Here is a 26715-nt window from a genome sequence, read left to right as displayed (position 1 = left end):
TCTTGTACATGAAAGTTGATAGCGACATTATTTGTAAGAGTCAAAGAAGGAAAGAGCCCAAATGTCCATGAATTGAGAAGTGGACAAAGAAAATGAGGCATGTCCATACCAGCGAATCTTATTCAGGAAGAAAACAGAAGGTGCTATGAATATACAGTACAAAGTGGGTGAACCTTGAAAACGTTATGCTAAGCGAAAGAAGCCAGACACCAGAGGCCACGTGTGGCAGGATCCCATTCATAGGAAATGTCTGAACTAGGTAAACCTGTAGGGACAGGAAATAGACTGTTGGTTGCTTAGGGCTTGGGGGCAGATGGTGGGGAGGTGTTTGGGGGGCACCACATAAAAGGCGGGGGGGTTTCTTTCTGAGGTGATGCAAATGTCCCAAATATTCAGAGGTGGCTGCACATATTTGGGAATGTACTAAAAACCCACCGTGTGTGTGTGTGTGTGTGTGTGTGTGTGTGTGTGTGTATTTTAAAGATTTTATTTATTTATTTGAGAGAAAGACAGAGGGAGAGCATGAGCAGAGGGAAGGGGCAGAGGGAGAGGGAGAAGCAGACTCCCCGCTGAGCAGAGAACCCGATGCAGGGCTGGATGCCAGGACCCCGTGATCATGACCCGAACTGAAGGCAGACGCCCAACCGACTGAGCCACCCAGGCGCTCCCAAAACCACTGTATATTTTCAATGGGTAAATTGTGTGGTATGTGAATTATATCTCAGTAAAGCATTATAAATATTTTTTATAAAAGAGAGCAGCAAACTGGAACTGAGCGATGTGGGCTGACCTTCGGGATACGCCACAAATTTGCTCTGTGACACGGGAGAAGCCACTTCCTTCTCTGCACCCCTGCCGGCCCCTCCATGAGCCAGGGAGACACCATGCCTGCCTCTCAGGAGCGCTGGGAGGAAGAGGGGATGGAAGGTACCTTGGCAAGCAGACTAAGAACAGAGGCATTATTTAAATGCGCAAGATTTACTCTCGAGATGTCACTGCTCTGGGAAGTTGCAACGTCCTTGAGTTATAGGCTCGGAGCCCTGGAGAATGTTAAGTCACAGGGGATCTTAGAGAGCAAGCAAGAACACGGGTAGGATGGTGGCTGTTCCTGGCCAGGTACGTGTGCCCCGCCCCCACCCCCAAACATTTATCAGAGGCAAGGAGGGCATTGAGCTGATGGAGAAAGAGCAGGAAGGAATGGCAACGCTTTACTTCGGGTACCCTGGTGGGAGCGGCCACCCGCAATGGCATTCCCTCTCATCTCTGTAAAACACAGAATCAGACGCAATCTCTCTGAAACCTGCCTGAAACAGAAAGCCCTCCTCCCACGTTTGCCTCCCAGCCCCAATGCCAGGTGTCCAGATGTCATGGCAGCTGCCATCACATTTCCTCTTTCCAAACCCTGAGTATACAGCCCAAGGCTGACCACGGCTGCAAGCCTTGCAACCACCCCGAGGCACGGCTCCAGAGCACACGCGGGCCGGCTGTCCTGTCTGCATCTTGGTCCATCCGCAGGGGGAGCCACACCTGCAGGCACTGCGCCGGCTGGCGTCTGTGTGTCATGGGGGTCTGAATGTGCCCCAGCTCAGGACAGGTTCAATGTGCAGGCAGAAGAAGGCTGGCTATTTTGGGGCTCTGAATTCTGGAGCAGCAGCATACAATACTGATTGTGCACATCCTGCTAATAAAAACAACACTACTAATAAGCAGCTTCTAATTTAATACGGGCGTAGACTCTACAGGTACTATGAATCAGTAGTCACAACAACCTGATGAGGTGCTTATTATCATTTTATGGATCTGGACACTAAGGCTCAGAGAGGTTAAGTATCTTGCCCAAGGTCACACAGCTAGTCATAATAGAGGTCGGGTTTAAAACTAGGTCTGTCTGATGCAAAATCACGGGAAAGCATAATCCATACATCACCCCCTCAGGCCTTCTACCAGGAGCCAGAAGGCCAAGAGCCACCCAAGCATCCTGAAAATGACTGCTCTGTGAAAGGGTAATCTCGGGGACCATCCCAGCCCCTGTGGGAATTGGGTCCAGGCCCAAATATCACATTTATGTCAGGCGACACAAGGGGTCTTTGTTTAATCTCGCAATGGAGATGCCGGGGAGAGGTGGCATATTTTGAAGCTCTGAGTCTGAAAAGCAAACCTGGGTACAGAAGGGACTTGGCCACAGCTGCTGAGACCAACTCACCCTCTGCCCACCCCACACCCATGAGAAGTGGCTCTGGTCAGTGCCGCTGGCCCAGGGCTGGCAGTGCCCCGTGTGGCTGAGCTTCAGGGAGGGGCCACCCACCGTGTCAAGGGTGGAACAAAGAGGGTGACTACTCACCCTCTTCAGAAGTGGGGTGCAGGGTCTCAAGTCAGACGGAACTGGATCCTAACCCTGGCTCCGCCACTTGGAACGTTGTCGCCTGTGACAAGAAACTCATATCTTTGGAGCCTCAATTCGTCAGCTATAAAATGGGAATATGGTGCCTAAACCACTGAGATGTTCTGAGAAGGATGGTGATGACAGGAAAGGATTCTGTCACATTTACTGTGTGCCAGGGACATCTGTTCTAAATATCTGCCTAGACATCTCTGCGACTATCTATCATCTATCTAACATTTTCAACAACCTACTAAGCTAGATATTACTATTATTCCCCTTTTATAGATGAAAAAAATCAAAGCTCAGAAGGATGAGAGCTCTGCCCCAGGACACAAGACCAAGTTAGTGGGGGTGCTGGGTTCTGAATCCTATGTGGTCTGACTCTAGAGTCTGTGGCCTTCATTGTGCACCACGCAGCGTCTGATGTGCACACGGGGGTCCAGCAACGGCGGCCAGATGGGGCGCAGTGCCGCACCTGCAGGGGGGTAGGGCTACCATCACGGCTGCTGCAGTCATCACATGTCCCAGGCCACCCAGGGGACCTGGAGGCTTATTAGGAAGTGCCAGCATTATGTCACCTGGATCTAACCGTTGACTCATTAAGCAGAGAACTGGAAATGTACCCATTGCTCAGAGAGAAGAAAAATAGAGAAGAGCCTCACTGTTGAATCCAGAAGGGGTCTTCACACCGGCTACTGGAGGCTGGGAGAACCCACGAGCAACAAGGTGGGTGTGTGTGGGCTGTAGGGCTCGCAGGGGCAGAGACACCACATGCCATCCAGGCCTCCCAGTTCCTGCCTTTGTGGCAGCCTGTCCCTGCAGGCGATGCACCCGCCCCTGCCCCATCCATCAACATCCACACGCTGGGTCAAGTGCTTTCCTTCCAGAGTCCCAAAAGCCCTTGGATTTCCAAAAGGGACCTGGATCCCCAGGACCTCAGGCACATACACCTGAAAGAAGAAACAGAGAGAAAGGAACCAAGCAGAGAAAGCCTTGGGAAGCCGTGTAGAAACTTGGAACATGAGGTCATCGCGGTAAGGAAGGGATCTGGAAACAAATCACAACCTCCAGGGTCACGGGCCCTGGCCAGTAAATGAACGTGGTTCGCTTTAAAATTTAGTACCCGGGGAAAGAGCGCCTCTCCTGCCACAGTCCTTTGTGAGACACCCATATAATACTACTACTTCCACTTTTGCCTTTGCTGCCAAAAAGGCTCAGGGTTGAATTTAATGTGCTCTGTTAGCAAGCGTCTAATCTCAGGCCCCTGGCAGAAGGACCTCCTCCTCGTCCCACCCTCTCAGCTCTCTGGGATCTACTTCTCTGCCTTGATTTCTAACTGTCAAGGGTCCCCATTCTCCTTTTTGGAGGAGCTGGTAGGACACACATGATAGCTGGCCACTGGATTACAGAGAGAGATTTTAGCATTAATGGGGAGCTGGATTAGTGACCTTTTAAGGCTCCCTTTTAACACTGTGTTTCTGGGGGCAGTGATCAATAAATAGTCTTCCAGGCTCTTCCTCCAAAAGAAAAAAAGAAAAAAAAAAAAAGCCAAGCCAAGCCTCTTCCCTATCTCCTGGAAAAGGATGCTTTGCTTCTGGAATGTCAAGGAGTGATTGACTCCAGCGTGCGCGGGCACAGCACACTAAGCATGGACCTGCTTCCTGCCGGCGTCACCTTTCGTTGCCGGAGCTGGGCTTGGTCACAGGATGCCAGCTGGCACAGAGGCACAGTGAGCCGACTGCTCGAGAACAATGGCCCTTCCACAATGCCACTGCCTGCTAACTGACAACAAAGGCTTAGCGGGCACTGTGAAGTCATAAGGCTGTCTTTACGACAAGCACAGAAAGGAACACGAACCCCTTTCCGGGCGCATGTCAAAGGATACACAGAGCTACCCACGGTGTCCCTTCTGCAGCCCTACATGCAGCCCTACGGTCTTCAGAGCTCATACTGGCCTCCATGTCCCTCTGAGCTCGAGCGCTTTGCCAATCCCAAGCCCAGGTTGTGGGCCTCCTTACTTCTATCTTGTGTTCTGATGTCAAGGAGACTTTCCTGATCCACTTCTTTAGGGCAATGAAGTTCAACTCCTCTGCCTTACAGATTGGCAAACCGAGGCTGGAAAACGATGACTTGCCAGTTTGCCAGCAGAGTCAGAGCTCTAACTCACATCTTCAGAGTGAGAGCTGAGATTGGCTGGGGTCAGGTATCGGCTGGGAGTTATCTTTACAAAGAAGGTAGAGTTTATGGCAGTACTCATGGAAGGCTGGACCGCATTCCAGGGCCCAAGTTAACAACCACGACCGAGACCAATGAAGGGTTAACATCTCAGAGGAGAGTGACAGAAGCTGGAGTCAGCCCCCAGACAATTCATTCCAGCCCGAGGAAGAGGCAATTAACAACTCAGGATTAGGATAAACACATTTTCGAGTGGCAAAGACTCTCCGTAGGTAAACTGGATTGCTGAGCCATGAGCCAACCCCATGAGCCAGCCCCATGCGCAGAAGTGTCCGTGAAACAGCTGTACCTTTCCCCCAGCTCCCCGTGTCCAGATACTCCTCTCCTTGTGTTATTTAAGCAAACACTGGTTGACTCGGCGTGCCCGGGTCATTGGGGTGAAGATGGGACCCCGAGCTTCTCCAGCCAGCCCATCTGTCCCACCTCCAGTCTGGGTGTAGATCTGACTTCCAGATGCACAGTAGTAGACAGAGATGCTCCCTTCCCCCACTGACCCAGGAGGCCACTGCGACCCCAGGCAGCCTGCACAGGTGACAGGCACTGCTCGCACCTCCCAGCCCAGGCGAGCCTCACTGCCATCTCAGAGTTTCTGGAGGGGAAAGTGGCTGGGATTTAAGGCGAGCTTAATTCAGTGTCATTCTGCAGGAACACAGAGCTAGTACTTGACTGTTTTTCCTTTGTGCCCAGCTTACGTTCCCTGGCACCAGAGGTAAATGTAAGGAGAGAGGCTCCCTGGCGGTGTTGATCACACCCAGCACGGGGATATTATTATTATGTGTTCCGTTTATGGAGTGCTTTCAGACAGATCGCATGTAAGCCTGACCACAGACTACGAAGCCGATCGTAATATTCTCCCTGAACAACAGGAAACCGAGGCCACAAGAGGCTTAACCTCTTAATCAAGGCCAGCTAGTTAAGAAGTCAGGACCAGAAATTTGGTTTCTCGCCTCCTCCGTGAAATGAGACTGTCTTTCAGAACAGCTCAGCTGACCAAGCCCTTGGCTGAGACATCGTTCATATTCCAGCACAGCTCCTTCTGAGTTCCAAAGGCACCATCTATGCAGCTTGCTGGCCTCCCTAAGCACCTCTTAGGGGCCGTGGAGGAGGCTGCTGGGCTCCGCTCTGTGGGGGGATTCGGGGCTGCTCTGGGTCAGGGCGTCTCAGCTACTGAGTTCCCCGACTCAGCTGACACTCCATCTTCTGGCCCACACCCGTGTCCCTACCTTACCAGAATCAGTCCTCTCTTTCCCCATCCTCCTTTCCCGCTCCCTGCTCTTGCTCTAAATCGCCTCCCGACACAGGCTATAGGAAGCGGTCCAAATGCATAAGCAGAGTCCCCTGCTTCAGGTTGCAAGTCCCCCCCACCCAGGGCCCCAGTCCTACAGAGGTAGCTCAGAATTCAAAGCTCCAGGAAGGAAGGGGAGACTGAAACCACCCAGAGCCTCCCTGTCCCCAGCCTCTGCGCTTTGGGAAGGAGCTGGTATCACGGTCTAATGTGAGAAGCACCACCGAGGAGTCAATATGAACTGAAGGCCCAGGGCAGCCACAGTCCATGTATCCTCGAGTACGTGGCTTTTCTCACCTGGGCCTCAGTTTCCCCATCTGAAAGAAGATGGGTTGGAGTCTGTGACCTCTGAGTTCCTTGCTACTCTCAGAGACTCTCTGAGGATTCATTGACTCAGCAGCAAGAGCAAAGCCTTCGTATAGATCCCATCCTCTGAAATGACTTTGCCGTAAAAGGGCGGCTGGAGCAAGCACTAATAGATTCACAGAAACTCTGGAGAGTCCAAAAAGGATTTTAATTAAAATGTAAATGTTGTAAACATTCAAACTCACTCCACCCTGGGAGCTGGGGCCCTGCTGCTGAGGGGGGTCAGGGGACCATTCACCACCATTAGCGTTACCAGGTGCCCTGCATATGTTGCCGATGCAAAGCTCTATTAGGGGATCTTGTTCACAAGGAACCCATGCAAGAGGAGATGGGGTGTCCTCTAGTGGGTTGTATCTAGAGGTGGTCTTGCGGCTTGATTTTTGAGAAAGAGGCCTGGTCCCCAATATCTCCCCCTCCTATTATATACGCACACACACATTCACATTTTATGGACACGTTACATAAAATCCCATCACTGGGGGTTCCCCTGAGTTAGGGATCACGCCCCTACAAGTAGGCAAACAGCAAGAGATAATATATTTTGTTAACAATCACTTCCTAGCTGTGCCATCTTAGGCACCAGTCTTGTTCTGTCTTAGAAACAATGACAAAAATGCTTGGGGACTTCTTCAGGGATGAGGGGGCTGCAGTGGCCTGGCCCCTAAACTTTCTTCTTGGGGACCCAGAATCCTAGAACTATGCTCAATCTTCTTAGGGATGATGATCCTAGGACTCGACCCAAAAACATCAGGAGGAAATCCAAGGGCTGGGAACCAGAGACAGGTACTCACAGGACCACAGACCCTGGCCAAGCCACAGCAGAGCTGCTGAGGACATAGCCATGGCAATGGAAGGCCCTCCCCTGGGGCTCCTACTACAAGGGAAGAGGCAAAAGAGAGAACGACAGGTGCACACCAACAGCGAATACCATCGCGGGCTGGGTTTTGCATTCACTCTACTCACTACAACTTTTGGTGATTGTCTAATTATGGCTCGTTACAAACATCAAGTTACATTTTGCAAGGTCGTAACTACAGGGGAAGGATACAATTATTATAATGAAGCCGCCCTAGCCCCNNNCTCTTTCCCCTCCAATCAGTCCAAATGCCACTGCTCAAATCATCTTCCTCGCCTGCCACCTGGTCCTCCCGGATCTCCTCTCCTGCATCCCATTCCAAGACCAAGGTGACAGAGCACGATCCTGGGCGTAGTCCCTCTGTGGCTTGTCTGCATTGAGGGTATTTTTCTCCCCTTTCTTTCTCTACTGGGCAGCTTTCTCCTGGGGCTGCCTTGGTAGAGGGTAAGAGCTAAGGATGTCGGATGCTTGTGGAGACAGGACCGATATGGAAGAGTGGCAGGATATGAACCAGAAGCTTAGCACCTTCCAGCACCGTCTATGGTTGGGACCTACCTGCTGGCTGGAGTCAGGCAAACAGTTCCTCCAAGGCCAGATACCGGTCCACAAACTCTGGGCAAGTGAGGCCTCAGCACCAGGGAGTGCGAAAGGCTTGGAGTGGCCTGGACACCCCTGTGTCTTGCCTTTCTTGGAAGTCCTTCTCTCCCCACAGGCTGTCCTGGGGGTGGGGGTGAGGGGTGGGGGGGGGAGTGGGCAACCTCCTTCCTGGTAAAAGCTGTTTTCCAGGGAAAGGCTAGTCTGTATCCAGAAAAGGGGAGGGAGTTTATCTTAGTCCCTCCGTCTGCTGGTCAACCTCTTTCCAGGAAGAAGAAACCACTTTTAAAGAAGACAATCACAAACCTCAGGACCCAGAAACAGGAAACCAGAAGGATGAGAGATCTGGGCAAGCTCCTCCTTTCATGGAACTGGTATTTTTTAGCCTAGAAGAGAGACTTCAAGGGAGCATGACAGCCAGCTTCAAAATCTGAAGGGCTGTCATGTAGAAGAGGAAGCAGATTTGGCCCATGTGCCTGGAAGCAGAATCAGGATCTGTAAGCCAGCCAGCCATGGACTTGGCCATCTCACAAAGTAGTGAGTTCATGGATGACAACTGGTCAAGGAAGCCACAGAAGAGGCTTGCTGTCTGCGTGGCAGATGGGCTCTGAGGTCCCTTCTACTCTAAGACTCTGTGACTCCAGGCAACCGTCTCTGGCATAGCACCTTGTACCCGGTAGATACCCCACTGATGTTTTCAGGTTGTTGAACGGATAATACGAAATTACACAGGGTTGGGGCACTGGGTGGCTCGTCGGTTGAGCATTCAACTCTTGATTACAGCTCAGATCATGATCTTGGGGTTGTGGGATCGAGCCCTGCGTTGGGCTTCAGGCTCAGAGGGGTGTCTGCTGGAGATTCTTTCTCTTTCCCTCTCTTTCTGCCCCTGTACCCCACTCATGTGCATGCTCTCTCTCTTGAATAAATAAATCTTTAAAAAAATTATACAGGGGAATCAGCTTTCACGCAGGTGGTAGAGACTTTCTCCAGTGAGCCTTTTCCCAACCAAAGGCCCCAAATGTAGCTCTACTAGGGGTTATCAAAATTCATGTAATTGGCAGTCACCCATGGTGCTGATTTAAAGTGCAGATTCTTGGGCCCCACCCAAAGTTTGGATTCTATCCCTCTAGAACAGGCACAAGAAATCTGTATTTTAAAATAAGCTCCCTTGGGGCTGGGTGGCTCAGTCGGGTAAGTATCCAACTCTTGATTTCAGCTCAGGTCATGATCTCAGGGGCGTGAGATCGAGCCCCATGTCAGGCTCTGTGCTAGGCATGGAGCCTGCTTCAGGTTCCCTCTCTCCCTCTCCTCCCACCCCCATCCCTCTCAAAAAAACAAACAAACAAAAATAAATAAATAAAATCAGCTCCAGATGATTCCTCTGCCTGGGTTTAATAGGACACACTTTAAGAAACGTAGATGTGCGGTAAGAAGCTATAGGTTCTTCTGGTTCCTTGATAATCAGCCCCAGCGCAGCAGCCACTGCCTTTGACTTGCCATGGCCATTTGCCTCCGGAGAGGGAAGAGACCTCCAGGTCATCTAGCCGAACCCCAGGAAACTCTAAGGCCCAGAGGGGCAGGCATCTTTCGGCCCAAGCCCCATCACCAAGCAATACATCCCAGGCCACGGCAAAGCTGGTCTCTGAGACGTCCGCACCACAGACCCAGTCCTGGGAGCTGGCCCATGTCCTCCATGCTTCTGGGCTCGCAACTTCCCTTCCCGTTAATGGCCTCACCTGGTCCTCCTACCTCTGTTCAGTCTTTGGCTCCCACCTTGTGCACGATTTGGGCTCTGTTTATGGCTCCACCATCTTGGCCTACCCAGCCTGGCTCCCAGGACCCTCCCCCTTAGGGCTGTCCCCTGCCATGTCCTCTGACTCTGTGCTTCAGGCCTGCAAGCAGCCAGCCTCTCCTGTGAGCTCTCTCACTCACTGAGCTGGGAAAAAAAGAAGAGGCTAGATTTTCATCCCAGCCCTCCTTTTCCAGGCAGCTCTCCCTGTCCTCTGCGCTTCTGCTCCACTCCCACCACATCAGAATGAATGAAACCTGGCTCTTCCAGAATGTTCTCTCTCTTTCAGTCCCCAAATCACTGCCAAGCACCCTGACTGGCCAGACTCGCCCCTCCCCTCTGCCCTTTTCCTACAGGGATTGATTTGTTTAGTTTCAACAGTTTAATCTTCTCCTTCCCTAGGAGCAGAGTGTTTCTTCTGATCCCTGGTGGGAGGCGTTCTGTATCGGACTGAATCAAGGAGGGGCTGGGGGAAGAAGGTAAAAGAAAAAAAAAAAAGAAAAAAGAAAGGAAGAAGGAAAACATACCTTCTGGCAAAACCCAGAGCACCACTTTCACAACATCTTTCCCCGCTACATTATTCATAGCGTGACTGAAACATTTATTCCTCTCCTACTCTCCCAAAGAGCGCCCCTGTTTCCACTGAGCTGTAACAAGTACAGCGAGCCTGTAAACCTGCGCTCGGCGCCAACACCAACCATTCCATACACAACAGTGCGACCCGGAAAATGCTATGGCTCCCAGCGGCCAGGAGGAGACCAGGACGGAGGGGCAGGGACTAGGGAGAGAGAGGGTGTGGCTCCAGGACACAGGGGGAGAGGACAGAGGGAAGGGAGCCAGGCTGCGGACAGGAAAGGGGGGTTCTCGAGGCAAACAGCTGAGGGGCCTACATGAAGCCAGGCTTACAGAGAACCAGAAGCCGGGGCCCAGCGGGGGGCCAGATCTGCAACAGTGACACTCCAGGACACACTGGCTGGTGACAGGCTTTATGAGCAGATAGGTTTATTTATGCCAGTTTATACAAATAAGTACATTTATTAATTGTGTGAATGGACTTCAGATTCCGAGAAATCTGCTCCGACGTCCCTTATGCCACATCTCTGCTGTGTGACTTAGAGCAGGTCTTACAATCTGAGGCTCACCTTCCCTTTCTGCAGAAAAGGGGCACCAACGTCCACCTCGCATTGCTGTTTTGGAACATTAAGGTCATGTGTGACAAGTACCTAGCACTTTAAGTGAATTTCATCTCAATTATAAAACCGAAGTCCCCAGCACAATGCCTAGCCCTTAATGGGTATGCCATAAAGGTGGCTCGGTCCATTTTCCGTTGGCAAGCATTATGAGTACTCCCAGGCTTTGCAGAACCGTTTCCCAGTGGCCTGGTGTACATGCTAATGAGAATACATGGTGCAGGAAGGGAGACCTGACATTCTCGAAGGCCTCCAGCTCTCTTGGAAAGAAAAAGCCCACGGGCCCATGACAGCAGAGCTCCGGATCCCCATTCATCCTGGCTTTGCTTTAGCTGAGCCAGCAGTGACCACGTCCGTTCCCGGCCACGGGTCTGCTCGGCGCCTTCAGACTCGAGTCTACCAACGCCTGCCACGATTGCCCCGTGAGCAAGGGACCCCGCCCCCCTCAGACTTGGCACCTTTTCTGCCTTTGCTGTTGTCCCTCTCGTTTGCAGGAGGAGACGCTGCTTCCCTCTGACTTGTTTTCCAGAGCTTCTCCCTGTCCAGGAGCCACCTTGGATCAAACACATGAAAGTCCTATTTGTTTTTATAATCCCTTTAAGGAGGAGGGCCATGAGATCGCGTGGCAGTAGGTCTACTACCGGTGTGGTGTCTGACCCTGGGACAAGCAAGTCAGCCACTCTGAGGGTAAGACCGTCAGCAAGCCTTCCGCACGAAGGGTTTTGTACACACTGTCTCATTTATTCCTACAACAACCCTGGGGGCTACACATTATTATCTCTACTTTCTTTCTTTCATTTGTCATTTAGTCATGCCTTTGAAAATATTTTACCACGTCTCCTACCTGCCAGATATGGCAGAAGGAAGACAGCGATGAGTACGACAGCTGTCCTCATGGGAGCTGATAATCCAGATGAGGAAACGGAGACCCAAAGAGGTTAGTTGAGGCCATGTGATTCCTGCCTTCATGCTTCGTACCTCTCTGCTGGGTGCTTTATGGTCAACAAATCCCAGGAGACCCATTCATCCCAACCCCACCGCCCTCCCCCCAGCCGCTGACGGCTCAGGAGCGTGGGGCAAGCTCTCCGCAGGCTTACACGTGCAGATGTGTGAGGGTCCCTTTAAGCTGTAGAGCACAGCGTGTGGCTGGGTGTCTTCTGCCTCACGATCCAGAGCCCAGGGGTTACCTAGGAGGTCGGCCAGGTCCCCGTTGGACTGCAGGACCCCAGCAGGTATACCCAGGAAGACGCCTGGGCCAGTCCCTGCACAGACCGGGTTCCAGGAGGGAGAGCTGGCCCTCCCCGGCCCTCCCTGGCCCTCCCTGCACTGCGCCGGCCCTGGCTTCCATGTGACTGCACTGCGACCTGTTCTCACACCAGCCACTTCTGCCGCCAGCTCCATGCGACCTCCTTCTGGCTGATCCTGCGGCTTCAAGGTGTGGGGAGTGGAGAGGAGAGCAACGTGGCTCGAACAATAGCCAACTTGCCTAAAACCCCAATGCTGGAGTTAATAAAAAGAAATGAACCCATTCAGGCTAGCGCTGAAATTACAGTTTCCGTTTCACTGTGGTGATAGGAGGCGGGCGCAGAGCTTGGCGTCGGTGCGGTGGGGGCGGCGGAGGGGAGGCGGAAGGGGCCTCTGCTGCAGACGGGTAAGGCTGGCACTTTGATTTGTTTGCTCCCTTCCTTTCCAGCCGCCCCTCCTCTCCAGGTCTCCCTCCCATGAATATATTTGTTTGTTTATTCCTATTGATTTCCAAAGGCCTAGGTGCCCCCGGGGCCCCTAGCTGCAGGTGCACCAAATGCAAATCCGACAATTACAGTCAATCTGGCAGCAAAAATTCCCCATAAAAGAAGAAAGCCAAAGGGCTCCCCGCTGGGAAGTGCGGCCCTCCACTGAAGGGCGGCTTCAATGGGCCTGGCAGCACTGGCCGGGGCGGGCACCAGCGTGGGCAGATGGCCGGGGCCAGGCCCTCGGGCTGGCTCTGAAAAAGCTCTGCCTCACGTGGCCGGCCATGGCATCCCGCCCTTGGGAGACCTTTCAGGTCCCCATCTGCCTTAGCTGAGTGAGGGGGAGAGACAGAGGAGGCCCGGGCTGCACGGCTTCTCCCTGTCCAAGCCTCCTATGTTGGCTCACTCATTCAACAGCTATTTAAAGCACATTCTTCATGCCAAGCACTGTCTTAGGCCTGGGGAAATACCAATGCCCAAGACAGACAGACAGACAGAGAGATATGCTGTGCTTATGGCCCAATGAGAGACGTCAGAAAAATAAAACAGCATAGGTGGGAGTTTTAGGGCAGAAACCAGCAAGGGAGAGTGACGGGTGACAATGGACTAGGGCTACTTTAAATAGGGTCGGGAAAGACACATTTATACTGTGACCAGAAGAATGAGCCAAATGTGCAGGGTGTGGGGGAAGGGCTTTCCAGGCAGAACAGCACAGGCAAAGGCCCTGGGGGTAAAGGTGGTCTCAAAACACCCTGGTTTGTCTGAGAAATTGAGATCGCTGTGGCTCTAGCTCAAAGAGCAAGAGGACTGTGTCATGAAATGGGGTCAGACAGTGTCAAGGGTCAGACCACAGGGTCCTCAGGACCCCAGGCTGGCATCTGGAGTTAACAATGGAAGCGTGAGGCTCTGGCTGACAGCCCAGCCAAGACTATGATGCTAGACTCTCTTGAAAGGAGAGAGCCCTTCTGGCTCTAGGTCTTCAGGGACTTTGCCTGCCTTTCAGGGAGGACAGGGAAAAAATTAAGACAGCAGTTGTGATGCTTTTCACTCCCCCTAATTTTCTGCATGCTCTGCGTGCCACCCCTTCCTATTACTAAGACCAAGTGCACGGCAGGAAGAGGGGTGGGCAGGAGGCAAGTGGCAAGTTTGGCTGGACCAGGACAGGCTTTGTATGTCTCAGCGGGGAGTTTGGACTTGATTTTGGAGCCTGGAGACCCTTTGAACAAAGGTTTTGAAAAGGGAGTGCCAGACTCGTTCTCACTGCACAAGGTGGTTCTGGCTGCGGTCTGGGGGGGCCGGAGAGCGGGCTCCACTGACGCTGCAGTCAGAGGCCCCTGTGATCATCTGGTGAGAAGTGGCGACCCCTCCTCGGGGCACCTGCCTCTTCCCCAGGACAGAACAAAGCTTCACACCTCTGTGCTTGAGGGCCATTTTGTTCCTATTTCTAGTGTGTTCCAGTTAATGTATACACCCTAATCTTGAAAACCAACAGATACTGCAAAGGTCCTTTCTTCTTGACTTTAGAATCCATTACGGGTTTGGGCAGATGTACAGGGAAGGAGGGAACAGACCTCTCCCCTGGTGTCGTTTGGCTGTTGTTGACAATGGAATGAATTTGCGTTCCTGGGCTTGCAATAGCTAGACAGAAGGGAAGGATCCCAGAGGGTCTGGGTGGCAAAGGAAGTGGGACCAGAATGCCTTTTTCCATGCTCACATCCACATGGATAACAGAGAGCTGGCTGCACCTTGAAAGTGGTGCACATTTGGAAACTGTGAGGCCAATTCCCTGTGGCCGGTACCTGGCATAAGGAATGTACTTAACGCTAGACTTCAAAGCACCAACCCAGTCCCCATCTTCCCCAGAGAGACATGCAGCCTGGGCAAGCTGTACCTGCAGCAGTGTTTGATATGCAAATATCCCATCTCTTTAAGCTAGATTGTTTGTGAAACAGAGAGTTAGAACCAGAGTTAAGGAGTTTGAGCCCTTAGAGATCCTGGAGCCCCGTGCCCCCCTTTTATAGAGCAACTACCAGAGGCACACCAAGGTGAAAGGACTCATCCAGGGACACTCAGTTAATGACTTATCCTGGGACCCTCAGTTAAAGGGCTGCATCTCTTGCATGGGATGTCAGGGGGCCATGCAGAATCTATATTTACATCTCAGGGCTTACCTGCTAACCCCATCACACACATAAAATGTCTCCCAACAGCAGTCCTGAGATCTGAGAAATAAATACTTAGATAAAAAGCCATTTACCAAGACCCAAGTGCCTTTTAACAGAGGCTATACTCCCAGCAGGATAAGCCAATTACCAAAGGATTGTGTTCCAAATGCAGCCTAACTGTCTCAGAGCCATGTCAGGGGGAATCAATAAGTAGTTAATCAATGGATTGATTGATCATTTACTGCTAGTAATTAAATTTTGGGAAAGTACAAATTCTATTACACCTACAGTCCGTCAAAAGCAATGCTCAGATCCTGAAACATGAAAGGAAATAAAAATAGAAGCCCTGTGGCCACAGTATTAGAGTCAGCGAGAGAGAGAGGAGAGAGAGAGAGAGGTGAGAGAGAGAGGAGAGATGGAGAGAGAAGGAGAGAGAGGGAGAGAGAAAGAGGAAGAGAGAGGGGGAGAGAGATTGGAAGAGAGAGGGAGGAGAGGAGAGAGAGAGGTGAGAGAGGGAGCAAGAAAGAAGAGAGAGGGAGGAGAGAGAGGGAGAGAGAGGAGACAAGAGAGAGGCATCTTACAGCATCACAGGTCTTTAGGGTCAAAACCAGCTCTGAAGGTCATCCAGTTTGGCGCCCTCATTTTAGTGATGGGGAAAGCAGGGCTCCTGGAGGAAACCAGTGGGTTAGCATCAGGGCGAGGCCTCTTGCCTCCCAGCGCGGGGCCCTTTAAGAGAAAGGGCAGGCAGTCCCTGTTGCATAATTTGGGGGTGAAGTAGCAACATCACCGCTGCTTTGCCAGCAGCTTTTCCCTCAGGGCACTCACGAGGGTCCCCAGGGGCCACTTTCCCCTCACCCCACACACAGGGCTTGCCCATTCACACGGAGATGCACGGAGACGCCTCTGCATCAGTGCCCTTCCTCTGGCCCAGTTGGAAGGAACACTGCTCTGAGGAGGACGATTCGCCGTCACTCAGGAAACCCCACATGAGCACGTGCACACGGAGCAGCTCCTGGAGAAGCGAGTGCTGCAACTTCAGAACAAGCCCACGGGCACCCAGGTGATGCCAGGAGCGGACATATGTGTCGTAGAGACGTACATGTTCTGCTCTGCTCTGTCAAGGGGTCTGCTGCTTACACAGTCCGTGTCTTTACCATTCCCAGCTCTGTCCGATGCTTCTCCCGTGGCCCTTACATTGAGCATCCCTGTAGGTCTGACATATCTACTGAGCTGACTCAAAGACCTGAGATGTGATAGGACAACCGAGGGCAATCGTCCGTGCAGGATGGGTCGCCTCTGATGGCAGGTAAGACCAATGCTGTATGGGTTTTCCTAAGTGTGGAGGTGGGAACTGGAAAGGGGGGAAGCATTTAGGTGGGCTGTAAGTTTTCACACCTTTCCCCACATTAGGTGGCAACTCCTCCAGAAAGCCACCCCAGACTGCCTGCCCGAGGCTAGTCTCTCTCGACCACTTGTGCTCTGCGGGGCTCGTCCCTCCCCTGGGACAGTTTCATCACCTGTTTCTGAGGCTCTCTGTAGAAGAGTTATATACCCCAAGTACCTTCCTCCGGCTAGCCAGCAGGATTCAGAACCCCCTTGCCCCTTGCTGCCAGTCTAAATGTGATCAAGAAAGGCAAACACATTTTTATTACTTGCTTAAGCCAAGCGGAATTAGGTAGGTAAATCTTCTGGGATGAAAATCAATACGTTCCAAAGCCAAATATCAATGATTTCTGAATTATCCTCTGCTTTTGTAAGATCTGTGCTGGTGTTTCTGTTTATGTTAAGCACCTTCCTGAGCCATCCCGTGTACGGGCTACAGCCAGTAGCGGGCCAGCTCCCTCAGGGCGGCGGGAACCCTGCCTCCTCCTCTCCCTTCCTCCCCATGATGCCTGAGAGCGCGCGTCCCACCAGGGCTGATCCCAAGCGCTCATGGCCCGATGCTCTACCTTCCTCTGGAGTCTGTCCCCGTTCTTGCCCCACCCCCACCCCGCACCCCGTGCCCAGGGAAGCAAATCAGAGAGATTAAGGATTACTTGACATGCTCTGTGCAGTCATTGGTAACGTCCAAGCCTCCCGCTCCCCCCTAATTGGATCCGCTGCCGAGAAGTCTGATTTAATCAGCCTGTGATCACCACTGTGGGGGGGGAAGGGGTGGTTCGGGAAAAGGATGAGCCTCCCGGGCCTGGGCTTGCTCTGTTTGCTGGCCCCAGCTGTGTGTGCACAATCAGCCTTTATTAACTATTACACTTCATTCCGGACAGCTGCCTGGGGAGAACATCGATTCATTCCCCAACCTTTTAGGCTGCCCTGGAACTTGGCGTTTCCATTTATTTATCTCCTTATTCCCATGCACACGTGCAGGTTAGCCCTGCACTGGGAAGACGGGGCCAGGAAATGGATTCAATTAGATGCACATCCTCCACTTTTCTTCCCTCAAAGTCCCACCTTGAGAAGAAGGTTTTCTCAGCGCCCGTCCCCCTGGCTCCCTTAGGTCTCATCCGTGGGGTGGGTTTCCGGCAATCCCCGCTCCCCCTGCCCCACCAAAACTTGCAAATCCTAAATAGAAGCATCTCTGCAGAAGAAGTAAGAGCCGCACTTGCATCCAGAGCAATTTACCTTGTCAGTACTTGTCTAGGTCTTCCGTGTACCTTACCACATTCTCGTGAGGATGCCGGTCAGCCCCACCCCCGCCTGCGTCACGCCCACCTGCATGCCAGCCACGTGCTGTGCAGCGTACCTGGCACAGAACCAGTGCGCCTTTCTCCAGGAACCGATGGCTCCCAGGGGGACACTGGGGTGCAGCCACTCCTGGACACTTGGGGTTCTTGGCGGGGGGTGAGGCTGAAGCAGTAGCCCTATTCTATGACAAGGTAAGGGGTTTCTAGGTAGAGGCATTTCTGATGGACCAGATGGACCTGTCCCGTTGCTCTCTGTGCACAGGGCCCCTCAAATGGCATGCGCATTGTGTCCTGCTGGGTGCTTTGTGCCAAGCACTCCACGTGGGCAGTGCCCCTGCATGTCATCTCACCCCAGATATCCCACAACAGATTCGAGATCCCCATTCCTCCACAAGGTCCCTAGCCAGCTCCCCCTTTCTTCTGTAGGAAGACAGACCATCACACTTACAGAGGGCTGGGTGAGTGGTCCAAGAGAAAGAGGACCTTCATAAAGCCGTCTGAGAAATGGTGCTTTACATCTCCTCTGCCTATGTGTTCCGAATCTCTCTCCTGCTACCTCCTGTGTGACTCCAGGCAAATCGGATGACCTCTCTGAGCCTATATTTTTGCATTTATAAAAAGGGGTCAATCTGCTCTGGCTGCTTACCCCTTAGAGACGAGGTGTGTACAATTTGTGGCATGGACCAGAATTTCCTTGGGCAGCCAGGGGAGTAGTTCAGACGACAGATGGCAGAGTCAGCCGCCTGGGCTCAAATCCTGCCTGTGCTGTTGCTTCGCTGTGTGACCTTGGGTAAGTTATTGCCCATTCTGTGCCTCCAGTTCCCATTTATCAAATGAGGATAACAGCCACCACTTGCTCACAAGGTTGTCACTCAGATTTAAGGAGTTGGTATACGGGAAGAACTTAGAACAGTGCAGGTTGCCTTTTATAATAGCAGAGGGGGTGGACGGTCTATGTCCTTCCTGTGCTCCTCTCCCCATGCATGCGCGCGTGCACACACACACACACACACCCCACCATGACTAAGACCTCCTCTCGCCCGGGCTGGGGCCTTCTTTTTCTCTGGGCCTGGCTCCCAGTCTGCGGCCGGACTTGTGGGAAGAAACGTGTCCACAATATGGTCAGTATAAGGTCGGGCCTGGCTGTGAGGCTGGTTTTCTCAGCGCCCGTCCCCCTGGCTCCCAGGCAGAGGTCAAAGCTGCAGAGCTCATGGACAGAGCTTGGCATCTGGTGTAAAGGTCAGCTGTGGACGTCTGCACATCTGCTCTCATCCCTCATCCACCAGCAGCCCCGGAACTGGCCGCAGACTCTCAGTTGGCCACTTCAGCCTGCAGCTTATGCATATCTCCTCCTGGTAAAATACAAACTGCACTGAACGGTTCACTCTTCGGAATATCCTACTGTCTCCATACTCAGTGACGCCTACTCCGGGGACTGGCGTTTGTGAGCGGAGGGCTGGGGGCGTGAGAGGGGAGAGCAGGAACAGAGGAAACACGGCTTTCGAGCTGGGAGCCTGCTGACAGGTTCCAAAGCCACCAGATTCTCTCATAAAAAAGTTCATTATGATAGAAACAATAAAATAGAGCAGACAATTAAAGGACTGGCAATCGTATCACAAATTGGCAGAAAAAAATCATTGACAGTTTTGATTACCAAAAAAAAAAAAAAAAGCAATCATAAGGGAGGAAGGAAGGAGTTAGTAGAGTTTTCATAAATCACAGGAAGGGAAGGAGAAGACCCTCCTCGGGACAAGAGACAGTGGACATGGTTCTGACAAATTCTCGATGTCTCCTCTTTACAAAAGGGAAGAGCCTGGACTAGGGTCAGAGGAAAACCTTTCTGTTAACATCTTAACCCTGGATTTTGAACGCAAGCCCCTCCAGACAATGGAGGGGGGCACCTTGGTCTCTCTTTCCAGTCCTGTGTCCCCCATCATGAGAACAGGCCAAAGACCTTCCCCTTACAGCCTATGACCCTCTTCCCCAGAAAGATCTGAGGTTTCCATCTCCACAACTGCACGGACGGGGACGTTCCCAAGACTAGACCTTCTCCTCTGCCTCCCCCACCGAACCAGCCTCCATCACAGGCGGCCTGGGAGGGTCTGGGGCTATCTGGAAGGACAGGGCTGCTCAGCAGACATCTTCCCAAGAAAGCAGCATGGGTCAGAGCCTCACCTCTCAGGGCCAGATGGCAGGGAGGGCCCTAGTTGGGTCCCCATGGGCAGCCCCCAGAACCACAGGCCTCCAGCAGGCCCAGGGCTATAGTCACTGGGAAACAGGCCTGGGGCAGGGCGGGGGGAGCTGTGAGTGCTGTCCAGCCTCCAGTTAATCCCCTGCTAGGTGTGCATTCCCGAGGAGCACAGGCAAGCCCTGGAGACTCAGCTAAGTAAAGGGGGGGGGGGGTCATGCCTAGGGACAGGACTGCACCTTTCTCCCCAAGAAGCAGGGTACAAAGTACTGGTGGCAACACCCCTGACCAGTGGTGGACTTTTGCATTTCTTCACAACTACATGAAGGTTTGAACCAGATTATTAAACCCCCTAGGAATTTCGAACACCCTACATTTATTATGACAGGGTATAAAACAAGATGTTCCCCACGGTCTCGGAATTTCTTATGAAGCCCAAAGGGTGAGAGTCACAGGGACAAAGAGCAACCTGCTCTCAGAAGAGGCACCAGAGTCTCCACGCAGGGCTGGCTAAGGGGTGAGTGGCACTGGTCCTGAAGCCCCGAGCCCTCCACCAGCTCCAGCCTGGGCAAAGCAGCACAGATGTTTGAAGAGACCATAGTGTGAGGGTCTCTCTAAAGACAGTGGGCACTCTGTGGGGTGCCTGCGTGTGTCTGAAGCCTATGTCCCTCCAAAGTCCAAGGGAGGGGCTTGGTGAACCCAGGGAAGATGTGGCAACTTGAGAAGGTTCTAGAAAATCCTCAGGAGCGTGAGCTGTGTGTTCTGGGGCTGCAGGCAGGGACAAGTAATGAGTCTGGCCTACAGGCAGAGGTGGCAGAAAGGGCTCCAGAAGGTTGCAGGGGGAGCATGGGGCCCTCTGCTTACCGGCTGGGGGTGGGGGCACGAGTAGATGCCATGGAAGGTAGAAGGGACACTAACCATGGCTACCTTTTACCAAGCACTTCCTATGAGCCAGGCTCCTTTTTAAGGACCTTACACATGTCAGCTCATTTAAACATCCCACTAACAAAATACTACTATTAACCCCATTTTACAGAGAAGATAACTGAGGCCCGGAGAGGTGAGGGGACTTGCCCAAGGTCAGAGCTGGTAGGAGAACCCAAGCAGCCTCGCTCCAGAGCCCTGCTCCTACCCACCAGGCTGTACTGCCCTCTGCTAGAGCAATCTTAAAGGAACCCGCTCCCAAGGACGGCCTGCCAAGGCCAAAGCACCAGGCCGTGTGCCGTATTCTCGAGCAGGCGCGAATGGGGGCTCAGGAGACATCAAGCAAAAAGAGTCACTGTCTGCATCGGGGAAAGGCGCGGTGTTAAAGGTGCCGGAGAGCTGCTTCCAAAGACCTCACCAAACCATCCATGAGGGAGGGGGAGGCTGCAGCTAAGTAAATGACCTTCTGCCCCTTTCCCTCTCATCCCTGTGCAAAAATTGATCACCCCTTCATTCTCCTTGCAGGTCGCCCAGCCTAGGTGAGGCCGACACCAAGGGAAGGAGAGGAGAAGACTTGATAGAGGAGAGACTGAAGCCTTGATTGAGATCAGGAACAAACGTTTATTGAGCATCTACTATGGGCAGGACCTGTTTTAGGCCCTGAGGATATAGCAATAAAGAAAATGGACAAAAATCTGTGTCCTCTTGGCATTTACAATTCAGGGGAGGGAGTACAACGAGTGAGTGAACAAGTAAATACTTGGCACGTCAGACGGTATTCAGTACTATGGCGGCCCCAAGTGCCCAGCAAGGCAAGGGTGCATGGGGACGGGTTGTTATCTTACACAGGGGTCAGGAAGGGCATTTCTAACAATCCCTAGTATTTCAGACTGTTCTGACAGTGGTGAGGGTGGGAAAGGTGAGCTCCGTGGATATCTGCTGGAAGGGCATTCTGGAAGGGGAGCAGCAGGAAAGCCAGCACAAGAGGTGAGTCTGAGGCAGGCAAGAGGCCACTGTGCCTGGGGCGGGGGTAGGGGGAGTGGTAGGAGATGAATAAGGTCTGAGAGATAGCAGGGGCCAGCGTCCTGCCGGCAAGAACTTTGGCTTTGACTCTGAGTGACATGGGAGCCATCAGAAGGTTCTAAGTAGGTGAGTAAGTAGAGTTTTTAATACTAGAAAGTCAGAGAGCAGAAATGCCACAGGATTGCGTGAGTTACCGGCAGGAGCCAAGAAGGAAATCCCAACAGAGCAGGCTGGAAGGGGCAGAGGCAGGAGAAAATCAAGCAATTTCCTGATTACACTCTATGAGTCCAGCCTATTCAATAAAGTAGAGACATCACTGCTGATTTATGCATTTCTGAGAAGGCTTTTTAGCAAATCTTCACTGAGCACTTCATCATACCAAGCACGGTATTAAGTATTTAAACTTATTGTCTCATTTAATCCTCATAACACTCTGAGGTGGGGGACACTTCCCCCATTTTATGGATGAGCAGAGTGAGCCTCGGAGAGAGAAGGCGGGGGGGGGGGGGGTGTCCCAGGCTCAAGGGTCACATGGCCTCCTGCTGGACAGGAGGGCCTCTTTGGGTCGGCCCAGCACCTCGCTGCCACCGCAGAGGCAGACTCTGGGCCTGGCCACCATTGGGCCACCATTGCTAAGCTAGAGCAGAGGGAGAGCAATGGGGGGTGTTAGACCCCCAAGTCTGGCAGGAGTCAGGGCCCTGGCAGACCAGGATTCACAAACCAGGTCCTGGCCTCCAACAGCTGCGGTCACAAGCGAGCAAGGCCGGGGGCGGGGGCGGGTCAGAGAGGCAGGAATAATAGCATCAGCAGCGGGCAGCAGGAAGGGGGCAGCCACCCCCCAACCTTGAGGATCAGAGAGAACTTCCAGAAAGAGGGGTACTTGAGAAGGCCTTGAGACAGAAGGTGACTCTGCCCAATGGCTCTTCGGAAATCTGGCTGCTGGTGGGGGATGGGTGCTTTCTCTGCTCCTTGGTGAGCAGCCACGTCCCCCTGACATTAGTCCCCTAACTTTGGTTGTGGCCCTCACTCCAGCATAACCTGCCCAGATTCCTGTCTGCCCCCAGCCTCTCCTCCCTTTTGAGGACAGTTTCTGGCTCTCTGGGCCAAGGTGAGGGTAGCGGGGGCAGGGGGAGCTTTGGAGCTCTGTGCCTGACACCTTCGCCTTCCTTGCTGTCTGAACCCAAAGCCTATTTCAACATAATCCACCAAAAGCCTGCCCAAGTTCCCCTGGATTCCAGAACAACAGCGGGGGGGCCTACAAACTCACCAAGCAGATTTGGTTCAGCTCATTCTTCAAAGGGGAAACTAAGCTTAGCGGCCTTTTCCTCTAAGAATGGATAGCACGCGCCCACCATGAAGCCCAGCCCCTCAGCAATGGGTACACAGAATTCTGAAGCTGGGTACAAGGCCCTCCTCTCCATGAGACGGGTGTGCAGGGAACAGTCTCACAAGTTATGTCTCATGATCCCCTGGGTGTGGACAGGTCCTCACCTGCAAGCTTGTGGTGTCTGGAACCCTGGGGGACCTGTCTGCCCCCCTCTCAGTTGCTCAGCAGGCAGGTGAAGGCGATGCCCTCTTAAAGCCAAAGGCAGGAATCCGACCCGTGAGCTCTGGGGCTCTACCATCTAGCTTTCTTTCTCTATCTTCCTGAACTCTAATGGGGCAAGGATTGTTTTTTCTATTATGCAGATGGGACCCCAAGACCCAGAAAACCCAAGGGACTTGTCCCAGACCACAGAGCAAGAACCAGAACTAGGTCTTCCAACCGCCAAGCCTGGTGGGCCCAGAGTCCTCCCAGCCCTGAAGGACCCCACACAGGGAATCCCACCTGCCTGCCCTGGGGCCCCCTATGTCCTACCAGGCCAATAAGCAGAAAGTGCAGAGAGGTGGCTCGGGGAGCTCTAGGGGCCTTCCCACAGATGTTGAAAGCACAGAAGCAGAGGTCCAGAGCTCAAAGGGACTTTCTGGTTAACTGCTCTGAGGCCGCTGTCAGCAGAACAGCGGGATCACCAGACAGGCCTCCATGCATCCTCGGGGTCATGCTTCCTGAATCTTCCCACTTTGCTGGGTAAAGATCAAACCAGCCATGGGGAGGGGAGGTCTGACAGCTCAGACAACGCTGTCCCCGCAGGCAGGTGCTCTGGGGCCCCTCCCCGCCAAAGCGGCATGGGAGGGGGGTGCTGGCACACTCTAGCCTTCGTGAACACAGACATGGGACCATCTGGCCACAAGATCTGGCCATAGGCCGCCCCACCTCTGGTCTCTCCCCCCATTCAGCACCACAGCCTCCTCAGGGACTGGCCAGCTCTGGGAGCACAGGGGTGAGGAGGACAAAACCCCCAGTGTGGCAAGTTATTGGAAGTGTGTGTGTGAGGGGGTGCTATCTCAGAACTGAGCATTTGGAGGGACCTCTGTCCTCCCTCTCCTCTCTTCCATCCTCTGCTGACCCCAGATTCTCACCCTGCAGGTTTCAGACCAGTGACCAAAAACCACTTAGAATCAGACTCACCCTTCTCTCTCTGCCCCAGGCCCTCCCAACTTTGCCGGCACCCCGCAAACCCCCCTGCAAATGGATGGGCCCTGGGATCAGCCACGCTTTGGGGCTGTCACCACTCATCAGCTGTGGTCCCTGGGCCAGCACCCTCAGCATCACCGGGAAGCTCATTAGAAATGCAGGAGGGCGCCTGGGTGGCTCGGTTGTTAGGCGTCTGCCTTCGGCTCCGGTCATGATCCCGGGGTCCTGGGATCGAGCCCCGCATCAAGCTCCCTGCTCAGCGGGAAGCCTGCTTCTCCCTCTCCCACTCCCCCTTCTTGTGTTCCCTCTTTTGCTGTGTCTCTGTCAAATAAATTTTAAAAAAGAAAAAAAAAAAGAAACGCAGGACCTCAGACTCCTGCTGGGCCCAAATCAGAAGCTGCATTTTCAGCAAGTGCCCTGAGTGATTCCCACGGGCACTGAAGTCTGGGAAACAGTGCTTTGGACACACAGGCTGCCCCCAACTCGAACACCTCCCCCTGCCAGCTGGACCACAGGTCAGCAGAGTCCCACTGCACCCGGGAACGCCGAAGCAACCCTCCCCTTTTGCAGGCTACTCCAAGACAAGCAGGAGTTCAAGTTGGAAAAATAAAAGTCCCTGGACATGCCAGGCCTTTATTGAATTTCCATGTTTGATTTGCAGGCTGTGATGGCTGGTCGGAGACTGATTTCTCCTCCACTGCCACGCGACCCCCATCTTGCCCACCTCGCCCAGCGCCAGCACCCGCCCCTTTCTCTACTTCCACAGAAAACAGAAACCCCACGTGAGGATATCGTTCGTGGATACGGCTTCTTTAATTAATTTAATAAATTAATCCTTGGACTTTTTCTTCACCGCTTCCTTGGGAGTCCCTCCTAAGGCACTGGGAAGAATCGCGAACACCCACATAAAATCCTCAGGCTCACAGGAGCCACTTCTATTAATATCACTGCAAATTAATATGATTATTTAAGCTCCTCACTGGCCGCCCGGCCTCCAGTCTCCGCACCGCCCCCACTCAGCACCATGGCAAGCTTTCGGAGGCACTGGTTTCATCCTTCCGTGGCCTCCCATCACCTGCAGAGCAGTTCCCAGGGAGGCTAAGACCTTCCCCTCCTAGGCGGTGTTTGGGAATTGGGGGTGTCACAAAGGTGAGGTGTCTGGGTACCAGAGAATTCTCCCCCCCACCCCAAATGCTAGCAGCCCCTTATTGTGAAACATGCAAGAATAAGGTCATGGCCTCAGTGTGTCCTTCTCTACCTTTCCAGTCCTGTCTCCCTGTGACCTCTATATGTCCCCCCAACACCGCTGTCATCCCTCTTTCCACCTGAACCGGCTTCACCCTTGAACCCGCACTCACGTGAACCACTCTCCCACCTGAGAGCGTCTCCGTGCACCCTGCCCGCCTCAGCCTGATGGGTTCCTGCTCCGGTTTAAGTTCCAACACGCATGCTGCCCCTCTCGTGCCCCATCCAGCAAGGAAGTTAAATGGGACCCATGGATGTGTGTCTGAATTTCGTTTGAAACCAAACTCTGAGCATCACAGGTGACGAAAGCTCCCACATTCTCATGAGAGAGCGGTGGCTGGTAGAGAGAACATTCCTGTCTTCCTTCCCCATGGGGGCAACAGGGAGCCTGCACCCCTCACCCACAGCCACCGTGTACTGCAGAGAGTTCTGGAGGGAATTTGACCCATGTCCTTGAGATGGGGGTGACAGAGACAAGTATGTGACAAGTAGGGACCCCCCTGGGGAAGAGGATGAAGGCCACGGGCTGGCTGGAGAAGCCATGGAGGGATGTGGCAGGGGAGCGAGCTACCCTGAGCAGGGGTCTCAGCTCTCCCACCAACTGTCCCCCCACCGTTCTACAGACGGGGATGCTGGAGGCCAAAGAGAGTATGTGCCTTGTCCAAGTCCCCGTTGTTATTAACTGGCTGAAACAGGAGCCAGACCCAGATCTGCCCCACTTCCCACCAAGCCACAATATCCTTCTGCTCCTCTGGGAAGAGTCTGCCCTTTCCTGGCTGGTCCACTCGCTGCTCCATTCATTCATCACCCCGAAGTTATTCCCTCATTCCCTCAGTCGAGAAGTAGGTGTTCAACACCCACTGTGTTTATTTGTTTGTAATTTGTATCTCACCCTCCTTCAACAGAACTCAGAGGCGGCCTACAAAGACACCCGCAGTATCATAAAATACCATGAAATGAGGGGTGAGGGATGGAAGGAGAAAGGGCCAACACTGGAACAACTAGGAAAATGACACGAGGCCAGAGCATGGCTGGTCCCCAGGACATCCCGGCCTACAGGCCTGTAGCACCCCTAAAGTTTGGCGGTAACCTGGACAGCATGCTTCCCAGTGGAAAAGGCTAAGAATGAAGACCTACTGTGTGTAGAGCATTCATCAAGCATGCTGATCCCTTTGGAGCTCAGAGACAGAAACCTGAGCTCAGTTATCCAGGAGTTTATCAACATCACTTCAAAGTTTGCAAAGCATCCTGGCATGTGTTTCCCTCTTTAAGTCTCCTAACAATTCAGTGAGAAAATGGAAGCTCAGACAGGTGAGTGCCCAGCCTGAGGCCACACGGCCGACAAGTGAACGAGGCCTCTGCTGCGGGTCCTGCCCTAGAGCGCGAGAGTTAACTGCGCAGATTCCAGAGCCGAACGGCCTGGTTCGTCGCCCGATCCACCACTTCCGGGCTGCGCGACTCTGGAAATCTCAGGTGGCCCACATAGAAAATGGGAGAAATACAGTACTGTGTGCATCTCGGGAATACCGCACGCCAAACTCCTGGC

General features: G+C 53.1%; 1 protein-coding gene and 1 long non-coding RNA gene across 2 annotated transcripts in view; one reads left to right on the top strand and one right to left on the bottom strand.

Annotated features, from left to right (window-relative positions):
- The window catches only part of DSCAML1 (DS cell adhesion molecule like 1), a 317264-nt gene that overhangs the window by 206465 nt on the left and 84084 nt on the right, over positions 1-26715 (bottom strand). The window lies entirely within an intron of this gene.
- On the top strand, positions 15591-20993 carry LOC103662347. Its single transcript, XR_568421.1, has 3 exons — positions 15591-15653; positions 15757-15899; positions 20912-20993. It is a non-coding gene; the product is annotated as an uncharacterized LOC103662347 (long non-coding RNA).

This window comes from Ursus maritimus, unplaced genomic scaffold (assembly GCF_017311325.1).
Source record: "Ursus maritimus isolate PB19 unplaced genomic scaffold, ASM1731132v1 scaffold_16, whole genome shotgun sequence".
Lineage (NCBI taxonomy): Eukaryota > Metazoa > Chordata > Mammalia > Carnivora > Ursidae > Ursus > Ursus maritimus.
Note: the sequence above shows the minus strand (reverse complement) of the source record. Positions and strands in the feature narration are given on the sequence as shown.